At 44.6% G+C, this 15,249-nt stretch overlaps 1 non-coding gene and 1 pseudogene across 1 annotated transcript; both read left to right on the top strand.

The window, feature by feature from the left end:
• The window catches only part of LOC134485541 (polyubiquitin-B-like), a 583,854-nt pseudogene that overhangs the window by 485,267 nt on the left and 83,338 nt on the right, over positions 1-15,249 (top strand).
• Positions 10,812-10,965, top strand: LOC120101120 (5.8S ribosomal RNA). Its single transcript, XR_005501524.1, has one exon. It is a non-coding gene; the product is annotated as a 5.8S ribosomal RNA (ribosomal RNA).

The following is a 15,249-nucleotide window of genomic DNA, read 5'->3' as shown; positions in this document are numbered from 1 at the left end:
AAGAATGACATGGTCATTTGATTAGATGCTGAAAAAGCATTTGACAAAGTTCAACACCCTTTCATGATAAATGTCCTGGAAAAATCAGGAATTCAAGGACCATATCTGTACATAGTAAAAGCAATATAACAGCAAACCAGTAGCTAACATCAAACTAAATGGAGAGAAAATTGAAGCAACCCAACTGAAATCAGGAACTAAACAAGAGTACCCACTCTCTCCCTACCTATTCAATCTAATAGTCGAAGTCATAGCCAGAGCATTTAGACAGTGAAAAGAGGTCAAAGGGATACAAATTTGAAAGGAAGAAATCAAATTATTACTATTTGCAGATGATATTATAGTACAGTTAAGTGACCCCAAAACTTCCAGCAGAGAACTACTTAACCTGATAAACATGTCAGCAACGTGCTGGGGTATAAAATTAACTCAAACAATTCAGTAGCTTTCTTCTACTCAAAGGTTAAACAGGCTGAGAAAAAAATTAAGGAAATGACACCCTTCACAATATTCCCAAGTAATATAAAATATCTTGGTGTGACTTTAACCAAGCAAACGAAAGATCTGCATGACAAGAACTTCAAGTCTCTTAAGAAAAAAATTGAGGAAGAACTGAGAAGATGGAACGATCTTCCATGCTCATGGATTGGCAGGATTAATATAGTAAAGATGGCCATTTTGCCAAAAGCAATCTATAGATTCAATACAATCTCCATCAATATCCCTACTCAATTCTTTATAGAGATAAAAAGAGCAATTTGCAAAACCCAGGATAGCAAAAACTATACTCAATATTAAAAGAACTTCTGTGAGAATCACCATCCCTGACTTCAAGCAGTATTACCAAAGAATCGTCATAAAAACTGTATGGGATTGGTACAAAGACAGACAGATCAGTGGAATAGAATTGAAGACCCAGAACTTAACCCACACATCTATAGTCACTTGATCTTTGACAAAGGAGCTAAAACCATTCAATGGCAGAAAGATAACATGTTCAATAAATGGTGCTGGTACAATTGGAGGTCACCATGTAGAAGAATGCAAATTGATCCATTCTTATTACCATGTACAAAGCTTAAGTCCAAGTGGATCAAGGCCCTCCACATCAAACCAGATATACTCACACCAAGAGAAGAAAAAATGGGGAAGTGTCTCGAACACATGGGCACTGGGCAAAATTTCCTGAACAAAACGCCAATGGCTCATGCTCTAATATCAAGAATCGACAAATGGGACCTCATAAAGCTGCAAAGCTTTTGTAAAGCAAAAGACACTGTCAATAGGATGAAATGGCAACCAACAGATTGGGAAAAGATCTTTACCAATCCTACATCTGATACAGGGCTAATATCTAAAACATACAAAGAACTCAAGAAGTTAGAATCCAGAGAGTGAAATAACCCTATTAAAAATGGGGTACAGAGCTAAACAAATCATTCTCAGCTGAAGATTATCAAATGGCCAAAAAACAGCTAAAGAAATGTTCAACATCCTTAGTCATCAGGGGAATGCAAATCAAAACAACCCTGAAATTCTACCTCACACCATTCAGAAAAGCTAAAATAAAAAACTCAGTTGACAGCAGATGCTGGGGAGGATGGGGAGAAAGAGGAACACTCTTCCATTGTTGGTGGGATTGCAAACTGGTACAACCACTTTGGAAATCAGTCTAGAGTTTACTCAGAAAATTAGAGATTGCACTACCTGAGAACCCAGCTATACCTCTCTTGAGCATATACGCAAAAGATGTTCCAACATACAACAAAGTCACATGCTCCACTATGTTCATATCAGCCTTATTTATAATAGCCAGAAGCTGGAATGAACCCGTATGCCCTTCAACAGAGGAATGGATTCCAAAAAGTGGTACATCTACACAGTAGAGGACTGCTCAGCTATCAAAAACAATGACTTCATGAAATTCATAGGCAAATGGAATGAACTAGAAAATATCATCCTGAGTGAGGTTACTCAATCACAGGAAAACACACTTGGTATGCACTCATTGATAAGTGAATATTAGCCAAAAAGGTCGAATTACCCAGGATGCAATCTACAGACCACAGGAAGCTCAAGAAGAAGGATGACCAAAGTTCAGATGCTCCCAGTCCTTCTTAAAAGGGATTATATTATATGTATATGGATATATATATATATGTATGTATGTATATATATGTATACTAGATAAGATTGATGAAGTTATAAAATGTATCTTGAAAGGAGCCGGATATAGATCTCTCCTGAGAGACACATCCAGAGGATGTGCAATACAGAAGTCAATGCTAGCAGCAAAGCACTGATCTGAGAACAAGACCCTTGGAGGAAATTAGACGAAATATTGAAACAGTTGATGGAGCGTGCAACCCCATCAAAACAACAATGCCAACCAAACAGAGCTTCCAGGGCCTAAACCAGTTCCGAAAGACTATACATGGAATAATCCAGGGCTCCAACCGCATATATAGAAGAGAACAGACTTGTTGGGGCACCAGGGGAAGGGGAAGCCCCTGGTCTTGCCAAGGTTGGACCCCCAGTGCAGGGGAGTATGTGGGGGGAATAAAGTGGATGTATAGGGGGAATACCTGTGTGGGGGAGAGGGATGGGAGGGAATGGGGCTTATATACAGGAAATTGGGAAGGGGAATAATGTTTCAAATGGAAGTAAAGAAATATATCTAATAAAGTTTTTTAAAAAATTAAAATTTAGGAACCAAGAAGATGCCAATGCCAGTTCTAGCTATAATGTTTGGGTCCTGAAATGGAGAAGGGGCGTTAACAAAAGTGAAGACACTGACCACCTTTTGATTTTCAGGCAAGTGGCCACAAATAACTTGAGCCTTCTATATTTATACAATGACAATTGTGCTTACCCAAGCAGTGATATCATTGCTTACATTATTAAAAAAAATCATAATATCCACATTTCAAATGCTCTATCTTTACACAAAGTCCACAATAGTTCCCCTTCCTCCTTTTCCCATTCCTTGGATCAATCACCACCTAAACTTATTTTGCATTAAAGAGCACAATTTCAGCAATGTCAGCGCCTGCACTGACAGTGTACCGAGAATAGGGCAAAAGCCTGTGGGATGAAAGAAACACACACACACACACACACACACAGGTTATTCCTGTCAAGCCAGAAGAGGAAGAGTGCCTCTGGTTTCTTTATTGACCAACTATATATCCCAAGTACAGCACTTAGCAGGTATCTGCCAAGCACAGTGGGGAACCCTGGCTGAGACTTCCTTAACAAAGGACCAAAAATGTGGCCTGAATAAATTAGGAAAATAACCAGGAAGGCCAGCCTAATTCTGACTCAGGTGAGAAGTACCTGGCCAGACTGTTCCCAGTTGGGGACAAAAAGCTTCTATATGCAAGGGCAGGGCTCAGCAGGGGTCAAACCTTGCTGGAGACCCAGAAGGGTCTTGTTGAGGCTGACAACATTCTGTGAATGTAAACTTTTTGTGCCATAAATCACAAGGAGAGGCTTTTAATCCTACATTCTAAGACCAAGGCCACACAGTGACAAAGCAACCAGGCCCAAATCCAATATGGCTCCCACACAGCAAGACTAAAGAGATATCTGGCCAGGCATGTCCAGTAAACAGGAAGATATACCGGTCTGGTAGCAAACATGGTTACATAGTTATGCATGGTGACAGGCCGAATTAAACATTTGTTGATAAACTATCTCTAGTTATTATCTCCTATCATAATTCCTTTTTAATTGCAGACAGACAAGTTCATTTTTCAAAGCAGATCTTCTAGACATCTTTCTAATATATAGATCTTTGTAAGATGCAATCACTCTAAGAGCCATTTTCAAGTCTCTATCAATCCCACATAATCTCTGCATTTTCCATGTCTCTACTGATCAGATATAGCTTCTTAAAAACAGTTATGTAAGCAGGACCTACCTCTCTCCACAACTGACACAGACTTGCTCAGTGTGACTGGGTACTTCTCTACAGATACGATTATAAGTCTCAAATTCCCAGGATTTATGGTAACATCTGGAGGATTGATAGATACAAAAAGAGGTGAAGAACATTTTATCCCTTGAGAGAGTTTTGAGAAAGATGTAGAATCATCCACAGTGACTTAGTCTGTGTGACTCCAGATGGCCTTGTCCATGACTGATGAAGTGATACAATTTTGATAATGACTATATGCAGTACAATGAAGGAATGGAGAGCTTGTAGGGCATGCAAACTTGGTACTAAATATAAAGGCCACCAAATTTACCTTGTCAACTGAGAAGTGGTTTCCATGGACTTGCCACAGTAGAATCCTGTCACTGAAGCACTCATATGCTATTCCTTGCAGCAGCTACATGGCCACTGCCAGAAAGAGGTAGCACCTCTGCTAAATTATTTCTGATACATGCATGAAGATCTGAGTGCAGTCTCCAGAGAACATGTAAAAAGTCATGGGACTGTGTTCCAAGCTAATCATCCTGGTGCCTGTGAAATGGAGAAGAAAGAAACCCTGTGGCTTGACAGAGCCCCAGTCTAGCTATATTGGTAATTCCATGGTCAGCTTGAGACCATGTCACAAAATCAATACAGTAGAGAGTGACTGAGAATGATACCCAGTATTGACCTTTGACCTCCTTATTCACACCTGAGGACATGCACCTGCAGACACATGTACCTCCACACAAACATGTACACACAAAGTACTGCGACCTTATAAGCAGACTCAAGCCTCTTTAGAAAGTTTCATGTCATTTTTTACCCTGCAACATCTCTCATACAGCACACTGATCCTTATTGTTTGTACTTTATCTTTTTTAGTTTTAGATATATTATGCCCATTGTCTATCATAATGAATTTCATCTTTAAAAATAACCTCAGAATCATTATATTCATTCAGCCTCCTTGTCTTTAGGCAACAGAAATCATTTTTTAACTTATTTTTACAGGAGATTGGAGAGATGACGGAGAAGGTAAGAACATGTACTACTTTTGAAGAAGACCCATGTTAGATTCAAAGAACAAGATGACTCATAATCACTGGTAATTTCAGTTTCAGGGACCCAATACCCTTCCTTTTCAAGGCTCCACAGGCAACCCTAGACATGCAAATACCAACACATAATTTAATAAAGACACACCCCCCACATACACATGTTTACAATTTAAATTATTTTCTGGCCTTTTTTTTTTTAACTAGGACAAAGAGGGTAAAATTATTCAATCTACTTCAAATTTTGAAGGGGAACATTTTGCCTTCTCAATAGGAGACAAACTGCACCAGATTTAGAGGCATCTAAATCCAAGTTGACACAAGTGTCCATCATATACATTAATGTGTCTTTTGAATTGTCTTTTACTTTTCCATAATGGGTATTGCTTACAATTGTGTTGCTGCAGATTTGGTTTTACCACAGGCTTCTTTGATGCTCTGAGCTGCTTTGAGTTTAATTTCTGCTCCTCTCTCAATTAGCTTCTCACCCTACATTGTTATTCTATCTTATCATTCATTTTATAACATCCATGCTCCAAAAATTTGAAGAAGATAACAATGGCTGCTTAAAGTGTACTTATTTTCCTTATAGTCACTCTATTGGAAAACATAGATTTTTGCCTTTAATTGTTGTTTTGTTTCTTTGACACAAGCTTTTTCCTTGAGTATAATAATATTGTTTTACTCTTTTAAATTTATCCTTTCCAAGTAAGACAATAGAAAACTTGTGGGGGTGCTTTGTAATTGAATATGAGGATGATCCCTCTTGTCTATATTTTGATGTCTTCTACATTTGAAAAATGAGCGCTGATTCAGCAACTAAATCCTACACAGGCAACCACTGTGGAGAGTCCAATGGAAGTATTCCAGGACTCCTGATGGATGTCAGCTCCCCTTGGACTCATACACTTGACATTTTTAACTAATATATTACCCTAAACCCAGGTTTTGGGGTATTTTCTTTCATCCTCTACCTCATATCTCAGAAAGAATGAAGAATATCATATTGGAACAAGGTCACTTGATTCTATTTCACGATGTGACTAAGAAACCTGGAATCTCCTAGTAGTATTCCTGGTTTGGTTATAAAGGAGAGAATTTTGTTTTATTTCTCTAGTTACATATAGTACATTTCAGTGTAGATGCCTATTCCTCCACCATGCAAGGAAAGGTCCCTATAAATCTAAGTGATACAAATACAAGTGCTATTGTCTGGTCACCCTGGTTACACAATTCCACTGTGGAAAAGTCTCTGGAATCTACATGCCCCATATTTAAGTTTTTTGATTCATCAATCTGAGTAATACATGTTCATGAGTCTGAACTTATAGAATACAGGAGTTGTTTAGTTTATCTCTGCAAGACCATGTTGCCTTCATATGAACTATATACGTATTCTTCTTTTAATTCTCAATATTATGTTCTGTTGCTCTGTAATACTATGCAGAAATTCCATGTATGTAATTTTTTTCTTGCTTCAGAAAGGGGTGAAACGAAGCACACATATGTATAGGGATACTTTCTCTAAGTCTGGGTATGTATCAGCTTTACAGAATTCTTACCATATCTCATGTCAACCTATTTCCTTTAATTTATGCATATATATTTAAGTCCTATATTTTTACAATTCTAATTTTCTGATTCTTTTAGTTGAGTATTTGCTTGTTCCTGCATGTGATTGCACACATGTGGATGACGGAGTCCAATTTATGGCATTCATTTCCTCCTTCCATTGTGTATGTCCCAAGAACCAAACCAAGGTTAACTGCCTTGGCAACAAATATCTTTACCTACTGAGCTATTTCATTCTTCCTAGTATATTTCATAATTTATTGTTGCAAGCCCAATTGCTACCCCATGCCCAAAAGGAATGTTTTCTTACTGGTGTGTGCTACAATCTAAAGCATTTCTTCAGATTAAGACATTGTCCTCTTTAATACCCTATTATGATACATATAATATCTGTGGGCATGCAAAAACACATATACACACATAATTTCACTGACATACACTGTCGGTGCCCAATGCCAGCACTGACACGGTACCGATAATCGGGTGAAAGCCTGCGGGATTAAAGAAACACACACACAGGTTATTATTAGCCATTCTTTTGTAAAAATTTTAATGATATCACTTCAATACATAAGCTTAGAGATATACACCCACAAACTCTCACCTACAAACTATATAAGAAGGTTTTTTATCAACGTGATATAAAACTAGAGATAACTTGGAAGAAGAAATCTTAACTGAGAAAAAACTCTTCATAAGATTGTCCAACGAAAAAGCCTGTGGGCACTTTCTTGATCAATAATTTTGTTGGAGGGCCCAGCTCACTGTAGGTTGTCCCACTCCTGGGTTTATTGTTCTAGCTTTTATAAAAACACAGGCTGAGCAAGCCATAAATATATACCAATAAACAATCTTCTTCCCATGTCTCTCTAACATTTCCTGCTGCTTAATCACTGGGATATCTTCCCACCCTACCTGATGCAACTAGGATTTGTTTTAGTGATTTTGTGTGTTGGACTGATGGCTGCGAATGGGATCATAAAATAAGACTTAAGTTGAATCTTTCAACCTTCTAGAAAATGTGTAGAATAATTTTATTCTAATACCCTCATCTTTGAGACACAGGACATCATATATGAAAGGTCAGAAAGATTCTGCCATAAATATAGGCATCCTGAAAGGTTAATTCTTTACAACCAATAGGTCCAGGTAAGAACTAGGTAGATAAATATTAGCAACATGATTGTACATTGTAAGGTTAGTTTATATAAGGAAGTAGCCATGTTTGAAAGTGTCATATAATTGAGGGCCAGATAAAGTAGTAATTCAGAGAAAAAAAAGTGACAGAATGTATCACAGATAAAATACGCCCAATTCACATGAGAACAGCTTAGGAATAAGAGAATACACAGGTGTAGAGAAAGAGAGACAAAAATAGACAAAAGAAAGACAGAGAAAAGTAGAGCAAGAAAGAGAAGTTGTGCTGTGTGGCATGTGCATACAGAAGCTTTCTGGACATGATTTTACAGATTCAGGTTCTGAGAGAACAAACTATTCACTGGGGAGAACAGAAAAAGCTGGAGAATTAGAAGGACCCAGAAGATTGTAACACATTGTCCAAGTTAATGTGAGTCCAAGTAGAACAACTCATGAAGATGCCAAGAGAAACCATATTGAATCAGTCAGCTTGGAAGGTTGGATCACATGGAGGCTAGAAGCTCCTATTATTAGGTCTATAAATAGTAGAACAGAGGGAAAAAATACTCTGGCCTCAGCCTAAAGGACGTATTTGCGTAGCTTGGGTAAGACTCTTATCTCATCACTTTATCTAAGGAAAGAAAAGTGACATTCACTTAGAAAGACATACAGACACACACACAGACAGACAGACACACACACACATACACAGAGACACACAAACACACATACATACAAACATAGAGCGGTGTGGGGAAGGAGGGAGGAAGAGAGGGAGGGAAGAAGGGAGAGAGAATGCTTGCAGTCAACCATTGAGCTGAGAACAAGGTTCCAAAAAGAGGAGTTAGAGAAAGAACTGAAGTAGTTGAAGGGGTTTGCCACCCCATAAGAAGAACAATATCAACCAACCAAACCTCTGCACTCGATCTTCCATGGACTAAACAACCATCCAAAGAATACACAAGGATGAGCCTATGGCTCCACCTGCATATGAAGCAGAGGATGTCCTTTTCAGTCACCAATGGGAGCAAATGCCCTTGGTCCTGTCAAGGCTTGATGCCTCAGTGTAAGGAACTGTCAGAATGGGCAGGTTGGAAGGAGTGAGTGGGTGACTGAGGAACTGCCCTCAGAACAGGAGGCATGAGGGGAAATAATAGCCAGTTTCTAGAGGGCAAATCAGGAAAATCATATTTAAAATGTGAATTTAAAAAAATCCCCTCCCCCAATGAAAGAAAAAGAAAGAGAAATGGAGAAAGAAAAAGAAAAACAAATGGGGGTACATAACTAAACAGATGCCAACTGGTGATGCAGTGGAGTTATTCCCATGATAGTCAAGCAGCTTCTGGGAAACCAAAGTCTTTGGGTTCCGGGGGAGTATGGTTGCAAAGCTGAAACTTAACGGAATTGATGGAAGGGCACCACCAGGTGTGGAGCCTGCAGCTTAATTTCACTCAACACGGGGAAACCTCACCCGGCCCGGATACAGACAGGATTGACAGGTTGATAGCTCTTTCTCGATTCCGTGGGTGGTGGTGCATGGCCATTCTTAGTTGGTGGAGCGATATGTCTGGTTAGTTCTGATAATGAACTAGACTCTGGCACGCTAACTAGTTACGAGACCCCCTGAGAAGTCGGCGTCCCCCAACTTCTTAGAGGGACAAGTGGCGTTCAGCCACCCGAGATTGAGCAATAACAGGTCTGTGATGCCCTTAGATATCCGGGGCTGCATTAGCATCACACTGACTGGCTCAGCGTGTGCCTACCCTACAAAGGCAGGCGCGGGTAACCCATTGAACCTCGTTCGTGATGGACATCGGGGATTGCAATTATTCTCCATGAACGAGGAATTCCCAGTAAGTGCCGGTTATAAGCTTTCGTTGATTAAGTCCCTGCCCTTTGTACACACCACCCTTCGCTACTACCAATTGGATGGTTTAGTGAGGCCTGATCAGCCCATGGCCCTGTCGGAGGGCTGAGAAGAAGGTCAAACTTGACTATCTAGAGGAAGTAAAAATCATAACAAGGTTTCTGTAGGTGAACCGGTGGAAGGATCATTAATGGAGAAGGCCGAGGGGGTGTCTGGTCCTTTCTCGGGCCTGTGTAAGTCCCTCCTCTCACCAGGAGACGCGTCCCCGGGTCCTGGTCGCATTCGTGGCATGTGCCATGGCCGCCGGCCAAGTGAGCATTTTGGGAAAGCCGGGGGTCGTTAAGGAGAGGTGCGGGGAGGGTGTCAGGTGTGGTCCGTCGAGGGACCTCCTGAATTCTCTCTCTCTCCCTTGCTCTTCTGCCTATGTCCTTGCCTCCGTGCACTGGCCTCTGCCTCCACCACTGCTGCCTCCGCAGCCGGCACCTCCCTTGCCTGCTGGCCAGCCAAGGCCCTCGGCATACCGAGGTCATTCTGCCTCTTTCTGAACCGGCCCGTGATCTCATCTCGTGTGCACGGGGTGGTGGGGGTGGGGGGGCGCAGTACACGGTGGCCCGGACCCGCTCCCTCTCCTCATGGCACCAGCCGCACCTCTGCCACAGCTCTCCCACTCTGAAGGTGCCAGGGTGTCTCTGTCACATGCAGGGGGTGCTTGTGCCACGTGTGGGCTCTCGCAGCCCGCCCCGCCTTCTGGACCTCGCGTGTCCACCCCGCTCCTGTCCGGGTACCTAGCTGTCCTGTTCCGGCGCGAGAGTTTAAAGACCCCGGGGGAGGGGGTCGCCCTACTGCCCATTGGTCGTCCGCAGGAGGGATTCCCGTTTCCTCCCTCCACCTGGTGCTCCCTGAGACTCAGTGGGCCCCCTCCGGTCGCCGGCCCTTCCAGAGGCGGCGGTCGGGGGGCCGTGTCGCGGTCCCGCTCTGGGCGCCCGTGGGGTCCGGGCCCGAGAGCCCGACTTGCCCGCCCATTGGATGGCCGCTGCCGGATGCTGGGTTCACGGCGTCCCTTGTCCAGTGTGTCCCTCCTTTCAGTTCCCAACCCTGTCTTTTTTTTCTTTTCACATGTATTCTTTAGTTTCCCACTGGCCAGCCTGAGGTGGAGCCGCCTCGCCATTGGCCCCTCTCTTCCGGTTCAGCAGGGGGTGCGGGGGAGCTGGTGCTGTTGTTAGCACCCATACGAGTCCGCTCACACCCCAGATACTGATACAACTCTTAGCGGTGGATCACTTTGGCCCGTGCGTCGATGAAGAACGCAGCTAGCTGCGAGAATTAATGTGAATTGCAGGACACGTTGATCATGGACACTATGAACGCACTTGAGGCCCCGGGTTCCTCCTGGGGCTACACCTGTCTGAGAGGCCTTTGAGGATCAATCGCTGCCACGCCCCCTGTAGTTTCGTTGCCTTGGTGGGGAGCGTCGCGCGGCTGGGACTCTGCTTGCAGGGCCTCTCCCCTCGGCCCTCCGTCTCCTGAAGTTCAGACTGGGCGGCGTCCGGCGGTCGTCCATGCCCGGTGGGTCTCCGTGGGCCTAGGTCTCCCTGTCCACCGGCGCCGCGGGCTGGCCACCCTTCTCGTGGCTCATTCCTGCTTGTTCCGGCGCTCTCGCTCCCGTCCTCGCCTGCTCTCCCCACCGTGGGGACACATCAGCGGGGGCTGGTCGGGTGCCTGGGCGCGAGAGGGGCCATGTTCCCCGGGTCGGTCATCCTGCCTCCTGTCTGGTGGGAGGCGGGCCCCGCCCACTGGGTCCGTGCATTCGCCGCTGCCACGCACCCACCAGTGCGCGCAGAGAGAGCAACCTGCCAGAGTCGGATTGGGGATGGGGGATAACGCACCCGCCGGGGCTGGTCTCAGGTACCTCTCCTCCCCCCCCTCCCTGTTGTGGGGCCCGTCCGCTCGGGCACCAGCTGGCGTGACGCTGTGGCGTCCATGCTCTGACGGGACTTGTCCCCGGGATGTGGGAGCTGGCAGGGGTAGAGAGGTCGCAGGCCCCGGCCTGGGACCCCGGCACCCTCTCGCTCTCCTCTCCGTCGGTCCGCCAGCGGCCACGCGCGCCCTCCTTTCCTCCTTCCCCTGTCAACCGCGACCTCAGATCAGACGTGGCGACCCGCTGAATTTAAGCATATTACTCAGCAGAGGAAAAGAAACTAACCAGGATTCCCTCAGTAATGGCGAGTGAATAGGGAAGAGCCCAGCGCCGAATCCCCGCCGCGTGCCTTGGCGCGTGAAATGTGGCGTATGGAAGACCCACTCCCCGGCAACGCTCGTGGGGGCCCAAGTCCTTCTGATCAAGGCCGAGCCCTTGGACGGTGTGAGGCCGGTAGCGGGCCAGGCGTGCCGGGCCCAGATCTTCCTGGAGTCGGGTTGCTTGGGAATGCAGCCCAAAGTGGGTGGTAAACTCCATTTAAGGCCAAATACCGGCACGAGACCGAAAGCCAACAAGTACAGTAAGGAAAAGTTGAAAAGAACTTTGAAGAGAGTTCAAGAGGGCGTGAAACCATTAAGAGGTAAACGGGTGTGGTTAGCGCAGTCCGCCCAGAGGATTCAACCCAGAGACGGGCGTTCGGCTGTATGGGTGATCCCGGCAGATCTTTCCCACTTCCCGTTCCTCCCGACCCCTCCATCCGCGCGTTTTTCTCCCCGCCCCCCTGCCAAGCGTCCTGCCGTCGCTGTCCCCGTTCCACCCGACAGGGTGGTAGGCGGGCGCTCAGGCGGTGGGAGCGGGTGCGCAGGTGCTGCCAGGGGGTGGGATTGGTGGGTGACCGCCCCTCCCCCCATGTTCGGCGACTGGCCGCAGCCAGGCGCCCATCCACCAAGGCGGTGCGCAGAAACCGGCTAAGGGACCGCTGGGAAGGCCCTACGGGGAAGGTGACTGGGGGGGGGGGAGTGCGGCGCGGTATCACCTGGGGGCCCCAGACCACCCCGTCCCGAGTGTTACAGCACCTCCTCTCCATACAGAAGACACTGACAGACAGACTGACAGACAGACAGACACACACACACACACACACACACACACACAAATACATATTTAAGTATTTAAAATGATGTTTAAAAAAAAAACAGTCTTCCTGTTTAACAGATGTTTAAAGGGAAGTTGGCTGACAGAACGTTTTTGTGGTTTTTTATCCTCTTTTTTACCAAGTAGGAGGTAGATCTGTTGGCCCTTTTATTAAAAGCCAAAGTATTAAGTTTCAAATTTTCCCATTATGTTCCTTTCACGAAAACCAGGGAATGTTGTTTCTTTGGCTTTTCCTTTTTGAAACAAAATGAAAGGAGCTCTACCAGTTGGCCTAGTTTCCCTGTTCCTTTTCCCTCTTCCACGGTATGCTCGATGAAATAAAGTAAATAAATGAAGATTCTAGTTATTTATTTGTTTGGGAGACCCGAACCCTCTCTCAAGAGATACTTCCATCTCCCCCCTCCACACACACAAGGCCTCCTCCCTGTATGTGGGGGAAGGGGTAGGGGTGGACAGGAGCTAGCTGAGAGGGGGTGGGGTGGGGCTGGAGAATGTGCATGTCCCTGAAGGACTGTCCAGGAAATACTGCTGCTGCCCTAGCATGCTTTGCTTCAGCGCTGAGCCAGGCGGTGCCTCTTTAGGGGGGGCGAGTTTTCTGCCTGAAATCAGTGAGTGATGATTTCAGTGTGAATGTCTGATCCCTCGCTGTCCTTTCAGTGCTCTGGCTCATGGCAAATGACTGAAGAAAACCTTAGTTAGACTCACACCCAGCTGTTTGGAAATGGTAATGGAATTGATAGCACACCCTCAGGGAAAGAGAAAGACTCCCTTTGCTCACTCCCAGCCTCACCCTGCCAGCTCTGGATTTCTAAGTAAGGCTGAATCTGGACCATATTTACAGGATTTGGCATTTCTGATTCATGTTTAATGTTTAGTTAAATAAAGCTTGTGAAGGGCTGGAGAGATGGCTCTGAGGTTAAGAGCACTCACTGCTCTGCTCTTCCAGATGTCCTGAGTTTCATTCCACAGAAACCATATAGTGGCTCACAACCCTCTGCAAAGGGATATCCCATGTACTCTACTGCCATGTGTATATGAAAAGGGTTTTAGTATACTCATATAAATGAAAATACATAAACAAACCTTTAAAAGAATGAAACAAAATGAAGCTTGCAAAGAAATTGAGCATCTTAAAATGCCAGGCATGTCTATCCACTCCTTTCATTTTATTTAGTGTGTGTAAAACATAACCACACAGGTGATTCCCCTTTTATTAATCTTGATAGCACAATTGGGACAGAAGTGCAAATTATCATCTACCTATCTGGGAGTGGAGTGGTTGGATACAGGGAGATGGAACATTTGTAGTTAGTAAAGTTCTGCTGTCGGGTTTTTTTTTTTTTTTTCATTTCCTTTTTGGATAGATATCGGGAGCTTTTTTCTTTTTTAAAGTACAAATTTTGTTTTCTGTGCAACATTCTGATCATAGTTTCCCATCGCAGAGCTCTTTCCAGATCCTTCCTCCCCATCCACCACCCTGTTCTACTCCAGGCCTGCCCTTATATGTGTTTGATGCATACCCAGGTGAATCTCCATTGGAGAAAGCACAATATTCCCATCTCCTATGACTGTCAATGGCAGATGACTTAAATGCCAGTGACTTCGGACTTGACTCCATTTTTCCCTTGGAGAACTGGGTTTGGATCTGTTGAACGAAGGCAGGCCCTGGGTTTTGAAACAAACAAACAAACACCCCAAAAAATATTTAAAGAAGGCAACAACTGCCTGCACGCCAAGAGACTGTTGATTCCTCTTTGGAGCTAGTAAGATGTGAAACTTGCTTAATAAAGTAGAATCCACACAGCACAAAGGGAACACTTTAACAAATTATGAGGAAGAGAGAGAGGAGAGAGAGAGAGAGAGAGAGAGAGAGAGAGAGAGAGAGAGATCTGTTTATCTCCCTCCTCTAGTTTTTCAGACTAGAGATTTCATCTTCCTCTGTCTCTGGTGCTGGTGGCTTTACTACTGGTTTGGGGGGATTTGGATAGGGATATGAAGAAAAAAAGTCTTGAGTGCTGATTTTAAACTCTCTCTCTCTCTCTCTCTCTCTCTCTCTGCCCCTCTCCCTCTCCTTCTCCCTCTCCCTCTCTCACTCTCTATCTACACACACACACACACACACACACACACACACACACACTTCCTAGGATGAAAGAAAAAAATGAAAAGGAAGGCACCCATGGTGATGCATGACTTTGATCTCACTTTGGTCTCAGCACTGGAGAGGAAGATAGGAAGGCCTATCTAGATGCAATGTGAAGAAGGCCTATGTCAGATTAGTTAATGGCTAGGTAACTGTTACCTAGCTAGTCTGCCATTTTGTTGCAGTTACTAATATTATAAGGACACTTTCCCATTAGTTGTTTCTGCTGTTACTGCCGGAATTCATTACATATCCTCTTAGGTTCTTCTGTGTGATAACACACTCAGGAACCATACACTGTAGTAGTCAGTCTAACTGCATTCTTTGTTGTCTAGTTACCCGCAATTCTTTGACCTGAACCGAATACCCAGCAGCATTTCCCAAAACCATCCATGTATAAGCTTTTATAAGCTGGACCACCAACTCTAGAGCAACAGTGCAGACAGAGACTATTTGGAACCGGACTTCCATTTTGAGTTTTTG

This window comes from Rattus norvegicus, chromosome 2 (assembly GCF_036323735.1).
Source record: "Rattus norvegicus strain BN/NHsdMcwi chromosome 2, GRCr8, whole genome shotgun sequence".
NCBI lineage: Eukaryota > Metazoa > Chordata > Mammalia > Rodentia > Muridae > Rattus > Rattus norvegicus.
Note: the sequence above shows the minus strand (reverse complement) of the source record. Positions and strands in the feature narration are given on the sequence as shown.